This window comes from Silene latifolia, chromosome 11, assembly GCF_048544455.1.
Source record: "Silene latifolia isolate original U9 population chromosome 11, ASM4854445v1, whole genome shotgun sequence".
Classification (NCBI taxonomy): domain Eukaryota; kingdom Viridiplantae; phylum Streptophyta; class Magnoliopsida; order Caryophyllales; family Caryophyllaceae; genus Silene; species Silene latifolia.
In genome coordinates, this window is record NC_133536.1 from 69,066,847 (window position 1) to 69,073,448 (window position 6,602).

The 6,602-nt window shown below is 34.3% G+C and overlaps 1 long non-coding RNA gene across 2 annotated transcripts; it reads left to right on the forward strand.

Annotated features, from left to right (window-relative positions):
- The first annotated feature begins 552 nt into the window (after positions 1-552).
- On the forward strand, positions 553-5,732 carry LOC141614916 (uncharacterized). Of its 2 annotated transcripts, none has more exons than XR_012529463.1 (5): positions 553-683; positions 1,663-1,716; positions 5,033-5,130; positions 5,358-5,443; positions 5,619-5,732. It is a non-coding gene; the product is annotated as an uncharacterized LOC141614916 (long non-coding RNA). The 2 variants fall into 2 exon arrangements; XR_012529464.1 differs by having other exon boundaries at positions 588-701.
- Positions 5,733-6,602: the final 870 nt, after the last annotated feature.

Below are 6,602 nucleotides of genomic sequence, written 5' to 3' on the forward strand. Positions count from 1 at the left end.
GCGTTACTATCCTTCATGGATGGATACACAGGATATAACCAGATCAAGATGGCCATAGAAGATATGCATAAGACCGCCTTCGTCACTCAATGGGGAACCTATTGCTACACGGTTATGCCGTTTGGGTTAATCAACGCCGGAGCTACATACCAACCACTAGTAGAAAAAACCCCTATCACGACGCGGTTATCGTGGCGGTTCTAATAGAAACGACGTGAAAAGCCCAATAAATTGGCGGGAACCCAAATTTAATGTATGTAGGAGGTCTATTGTGGCAGTTTATGTAAGAACCGACGTGATAACTAATACTTTTTATGGCGGTTCCAAAACGAAAACGCCACCATAAGTCAATTGTGGCGGTTATATTAACAACTGGCGTTAAGAATGACGCTAAAAATTAATACTAGGTTATAATTTTTTGGGCTAAAAAACCGCCATTATATGTTTTTGTGTCGGTTTTTAATTAAAACCGACTTTAATAGAAAAAAAAACATTCACAAAACCATTTATAATTCTTTCGTCTTCCTCTTCATTTCCCCCAACCCCTAAATTAAACCTCACAAACAATCCCCTCAATTCAATAAATCATCAACTCCAACCGTCAACTTCATTTTCTCACGCCGCCCTCGACAACCGTCCGTTTCCATCTCACGCCGCCCTTGACAACCATCAATCTCCTGCGGGTATATTTCATTATCTAGGTATTCGATTTTCAATTTTGTATATATTTTGAGGTCAAATAGAATTAGATATTCACTTTGGAAATCTTTCGAGTGGCATTTTGGTGTTAAGCCATTTGAAATTGATTATAAAACCTCTTTGAAAATACAAGAGGTGTAGTTTATTTTGGATTTGATGTTATGGATATATGTGATTGCCAGATCTGTGGTTTGAATTTGATTGATGGTGTATTTTAATTGATAGAGAACAATTGATGTTGTGATTTTAATTGATAAAGAACATCCTTTGACAACCAAAGTCAACTTGTTCTAAAATGCTGTAATGTATCATTGTATTGCTTATATAAATTAACTAGTTGGAAGTATTCTAGAATGAAATGAGGGGAAGGTGATTTCGGGAGAGAAATCAGAGATGGGAGTTCTTATTTTGTTATCTTGGTCTGAGAGATTGGCCTATGCTTTTATCTCGGATATTGTTTTATGCACCATATTCCAGCCCTGGCTAATAGGTGCTAATTTAGTAAATGTCGAGGAAAGTAAAGTCCCTGTTCTGAATTACCTTAGGTTCGTTGGCTTGGTTGCTTATCTTATTTTTCTTAAAAGAGATGAAGAGTTTTACCTGTGGTTGTTTCTGCTGGCGAGGTGGAAATAATCAAACTAAAAGAAGATGTTATAGATTAGTCGCGTGGGTCTGAGATTAGCTTTAGTGTAGAAACGGGTCTTTGCAATAGTCTGAAGTGTTTAGCTGACATCATAAACATTGCCTGCTTCTTGGGTTGGAAAAGGACATTAGGTTAAAAGATGAGGGAAAGGATTTTATGCTCTCTATGTATATGCTCTCTTCTTATGTTCATTAAACAGTCTGGTTGTGGTAGTGTAAGTCTTTGTACTAAACAATGTATTGTTTCCCATTTACCTTTTCCATCCTGCCACAATATGAATTGCTATCTTTCGCTGAACGTGATCCATTAATGTGTTGCAGGGCTATGACGTAGTGATATTAGCTTCCCCTGAACGCTATGTTATTGGATTAGAGGTGAACTTCCTCTTTTCCTTTGTTATTATATATTCAACTTGGCTTTACTTTGATAATACATTTGTTTTCAAGAGTACTTAAACTTTCATTAGTGTTGTAGTTAGCTATGTTGATTGTGATCGAAGTCTTAGTAGTTTCCTAGAATTGAGGTACTGAGATATGTTGATTACTATGAAGTATGAACGTATAGCTGTTTGTTAAATAAATTAAACATTAATCACTCTTTGTTTGTGTTCCTTGTATGCCTTCCAGATCTTGGTAAATGAACCCATAGTAATAGGTTATAGGCATGTAGCAACATTGAGAGTGTGGTATACATCAACTGAGAGTTCCCAAGATACCCCTGATATGCATACTCCTCAAACAAACTTTCAGCAACTCCCATGTTTCTGTCCTGACTTTCAGTGCTTATAAATCCCTACTTCCTTGGAGTTTGCTAGCCCATTTTACATCATTTTGAAGCAATAGATGTTAGTTATCATTCCCAATAAGAATCAACTCCATATATAGCCCATGCTTTCCATGTTTTTCCATCAAAAATGAAACTTCAAGAGTAATGTTTTGTTATTATTTATAGGTGATTTACTTTTATACTACTTTGATATTTTGTCATGTGCAATGTATTAGATTTTAGGTTGATGTATTGGTTGTATACAAATTATTTTGACTAAGAGAAATGTTTACTTGTTTGAGTTAATCTTAGTTTGTTCAATCAAGTGTGCTTTCTGCCAAGCATTTGGCATTGACTACTGGAAGTGTGTTTTTGTGGTCTTTAATATATTGAATATGTACTTTTTCTTCATTTCATGTATTCTATAAAAGTATTTTTGTTGGAGGCTGTAAGCTCAATACTATGACTTTCATTCGCTTCTATAATTGTGGATGCTTAGTTATTCCTTGGCCTACAGACAAAGTTCATCTTGCTTATGGAAAGATATGATGTAACACCCCCATTTATTCAGGAGCCTTTAGCTAGACATTCCCAAATAAATAGGACTATTACCATCTCGGTTTCCCAAGGTAGTGAATAACAAAGTACAACAAACCAAAGTACTTTAAATTAAAACTTTAATGATTACATATGTTTTACAATTTTGATCAACTAAGACTTAATATAAAATAATACAACCCACAGCGGAAATAAATAAAGTGAATAAATAATCTATGTGATCTAGACTTCATCTAAGGTTCCAAGTTGAGCTCTCATCCCAATGCTTCCAAGTCAGCTAATCTTTAGTACCTGTCAAATCTGCTCCCCATAAAACGGTTCACCGCAGGTGTTCACGAATACACTGTCAACCACGAGGTTGAGTAGAAAACTAAACAATGAATAAGAATAAAGCAACCCGCAATATCATTGATAAAAAAAATAGATTCCACAGTTACATTTCGTCCACTTCACCCCACGGCACACAACCACTTCTAGACACACAGTCATACTCCACTTCTAGACACACAGTCATACTCCACTTCTAGACACACAGTCATACTCCAGGACACACAGTCCCACCTCAGACACACAGTCCGGATATACTGAACACACAGTCCCGCCTCAGACACACAGTCTGGTTACACACAAACTCATCCCCCAACTCCAACAACAATCAATAATAATGATAGGCTCAGTAATATAACCAAACAAACGTGATATAGAATAATGGCATAAGACAGAAAATCCAGCTAGGCAATAAAAGATCGTTGTAACCGGTTAAACTCCTCCTTCACCAATCCTCCACAATATACAATTAATCCATCTTTTAGTAGCATAAACAAAACAAGATTGAGTAGTTTCCTACCTGATAGCAAATCTTCAAGTCACACAAGCAATCAAATCGATCCTTTACAAATCCATAACCTACATAACATAATTATGTACAATTACAACATAACCAACCAACTAATCATGCACTTATCCTAAGTCAATGACATCCTAATCCTTTTGACAACTTTAATGTAAAATGTCTAATTCTACCGTTTTACAGCACAGTTCAATCTCGCTATAAAATTCATAATTAATTCATTAAAAATCCAAACGATGCAAGACCAATGAGGTTGGAACCCTAAGACACATATCTACAGTTCTTTTGAAATAGACTTTCTTCAAATTCTGGACTTATCAGGGTTTTCTTGAAGAAATCAAAAATACTGACGAATTCCGTCGCATAAAAAGTATTAACCTCTAAAATATGTTTAACAAATTCTTTTCAAGTGAAACAAAAGCCTAACATCATCTAGACTCTCTAATTTTAATGTAAGAAAAAGACCTAACTCAATTTCAATTTATAAATTAGGTTTAAAAAATAAACTTTAGACTTATAGTTCATTCGCGGATTCTCAGTCGACATGTTCATAAAGAATTTATTCAGGAAAATCTACATGTTCAATTGCTACAAGATTTTACAGGCATCAACTAGGCTTGAAAATAACCTAAATCTATTCTTTACGTTTTCGAAGACAACGACTTTAAGATGGTCTGATACTTCGTTTAAGACAACTTACAAATTTATAGAATTGCTGTAACTTTATTCTTTAACAAAATTGTCACAAACTTAACTATAGATGATTATATTTAATCTAAACATGATTAGGTGATGAACTAAATTTTAAAACATGCTTATAAGGATTAATGATTAAAACTTTGAAAGATTATAGATGAACTTACAAAATAAAAGATTCAATCCAATGGAAGCAGATGCTAAAATCTCCAAATTTATTACTACCAAATTCCTTTTTCCCTTTTTATCTTCCTTCTTATTCTCCCTATCCCTCCCTAACTTTTATGTGATGTTGTAAAAGTGAATAAGTGATTTATGAATATGCTACCATGATATATATAGTAATAAGGTAGTATTACTTTAGGAAAGTTTCTCTCTTTATTATTATTACAACTACTACAACTATTTTTACTATTACATATTATATTTTAGTCTTTTCATAACTAGGATAACCATATACTCCCTTTACTAATTTATTACTAATATTACTAGGATTATTAATATTATAATTAATATTACCTTTACTTATTTTATTATTCTCTTTATTAATATTATTATTAAATCCCGAAATAATTCCCGACTACTACTCGTACTAAGCCATTAAAATCTATCCCTACAATTATAGCACACGGCCCAAGACCCTATTGTTAGCTAAGCCCAATTACCGACTTGCTTACTCATTTTATGATTTAATTAACATCTTATCTGCAACTATTATTAGAAATGCCATTAATTAACTATTTGAATTACATAAATTATTCATACAAAATATTATCAAAATACGGGGTATTACATATGACCTTCACCTTTCCTTATCACAGGTACAAATCCATCATATGGCACTTGCTTTCACTTGTTGAAGACAAATAAATCCACTGAAGTAAAGACCATCATTCAGTCTCTTCCTCAACATCAATAGGTAACTTAGATGATCTAATTCACAATTTTGTCATTGCAATTTTCCTAAAGATGTCACTCATTTGATATAACCTAAAAAATATAAGATAATCATATGACCAGTATTGCTTTCTGCTAAACTTAAACCTATGACCAGTACTGCTTATAAGGTGAGATTTTCTGTAGTTTTTGAATCAGGACTTTGTTGCTTTCTATTCCTTTTTTGATCTTATATTGTTTATTTTGCAGTCAAGAGTGGTTCAGTTGGCCCCTGGGAACGCTTATATCATGTCTCTTACCAACTTTGTGCTGGCGCCCCATCTGATCTATAAGAGGTATTTCTTTTGTCCCATATGTGGTGATAATAAATTAATAATGTCATAGGATACTGTTTGTTCCTCATACTCTTAGCAATTGGTTCTATTTTCCAGCCTAACATTAGTATCCGTCTCTAAAAGATCTTGGTAGTTATCACTTATCAGCATCATTTGAATGTTATTTTCACTGCAGATAAATTGAACATAAGAATGGCCAATGAGTACAATTATCTTAATCAGAGGGCTCGGCGATTAATGGTCTTGATGACGCTCGGAACTTCCTAAGCTATCAAAGATGTTAAGGAGGTCTGGGCTATCAAAATTAAGTTTAGAGTACATGTAATGTTAATTAGTTTATTAACTAAGACGTGTATGTGATTATTTATACACATGGAAGTAATTTTTTTGTAAGACCAGCAATACTAATTTGTTGGGTCTGATGATACACAAGTTTGTTAGTTGCCATTCTCTTGTATAGTTGTATGTATTGTTTGTTCATTTCGTTATTGGGATTGTCAAATCTTTAGGATATTGCTACCAAAATTTTGGTAGCAAATAATTTTTTTTTTTAAATAACTACCTATGGTGGCGGTTCTTAACCAAACAACCGACGTTATAATTACCTTTAATGGCGGTTCTATACCAACAACCGACGTTATAATTACCTTTAGTGGTGGTTCTGTATCAATAACCATCGTTATAGAGAACATGTAGTGGTGTAATGATATTATTGATATACCTATGGTGGCGGTTTTCAAACAAAAACCGCCACTATAGATGAGTTATAATGGCGGTTCTTGTCTAATAACCGCCATTTTATATAAGCCTATAATGGCGGTTTTGTTTAAAAACCGCCATTGTAGGTAAGCTATAGTGGCCGTTGTACAACCGCAACAAAGTGTAAACAACCCCGTGATATACGGCGCACCCAAAATTTGTAAAAACCGCCACAAAAAGGTCATTTATGACCGCCACTATAGGGGTTTTTTCTACTGTTGAACGCACCGCAACTACGCTCTTACATGACATGATGCATAAAGAAGTTGAGGTATACGTAGATGACATGATTGTCAAGTCCAAGGAAAGAGAGGGGCACATCGCGAACCTTTGCAAGTTCTTCTCAAGGCTACGGAAGTACAACATGAGGCTCAATCCTCAAAAATGCGCATTCGGAGTA